Genomic DNA, 1,063 nt, shown 5'->3' with positions numbered 1-1,063 from the left:
TAGATGGCAGCCCACCAGGCTCCTCCATCCATGGGATTTTCCAGGCAAGAGTACTGGAGTGGGGTGCCAGTGCCTTCTCCAAAGTCTGCATATTGCAATAATATTGAGTTCATCTCTGCAAAGTCCCTCCCTATTGCACTGCTGAATGCACCAGTGACCTAGGAGCATGGAAGTTGTGTCCTGCCTTGTTCATACAAAATGTCTCCATTGAGGATAGGGTTGAGTTTTCATGGCCACCAAGGGCTGCAGCAATGACATTCCCCTGGAACAGGCTTCACTGTTCTAACCTGCTGGCAAGGGGGCTGGAAGGCCATATGGCTGAAGCATGGCAGTGTTTCTCTGCTTCCTCCTATCAGTGCCTGTTTCACCAGCACTTTTTTCAGCACAGTTTAGGATACTGTTTTGGATAGTGGTCTACTTGATGCTGCGGATCAACAGGAAAAGCCTGCTGGCCTTTGAATACTCTAACATAACCCTGGGGGTAGAATTGCTGAACTCCAGGGTTACAGTCACTTCATGGTGTCCCACTTCCTCTGGCTCATGTTCCCCACAGGAGAGTTGGGAAATATATCCTTTTGAAAGAACTCTAGTCACAAGATACCAAAATTAATGACAAGAAGGTAATGATATAGAGTGACTGAAATGTCAGTTGCTGATGATCCCAACTTTGAGGTTGCCAAGCCACCTGTGGTTTTACATTGGGCCCTTCCTGTCAGGTGTATTTCTTTCCTGCATCCCCTTTTTCCATTCCTATTTATTCTGAGTTTGACGGCTATAGTGGCATCTGCAGAATCTTAGCAGGGGAAGGGATCTCACAGATCATCTTCTCTCCTCCCTTGAACTCAGAGGTTCTGTCCAGAGCCACCCTGACCCATCGTCAGGTAGATGACATTTGATGAAAAACAGTCAGTTCAGTTCAGTTGCTCAGTTGTGTCTGACTCTTTGTGACCTCATGGATTGCAGCATGCCAGGCTTCCCTGTCCATCACCAACTCCCAGAGCTTGCTCAAATTCATGTCCATCAAATTGGTGATACCATGCAACCATCTCATCCTCTGTCATCC

Source organism: Bison bison, unplaced genomic scaffold (genome assembly GCF_000754665.1).
Source record: "Bison bison bison isolate TAMUID 2011002044 unplaced genomic scaffold, Bison_UMD1.0 scf7180017864198, whole genome shotgun sequence".
NCBI classification, from domain to species: Eukaryota; Metazoa; Chordata; class Mammalia; order Artiodactyla; family Bovidae; genus Bison; species Bison bison.
The sequence above is the reverse complement of the archived record's forward strand: the minus strand, read 5'-3'. Positions refer to the sequence as shown.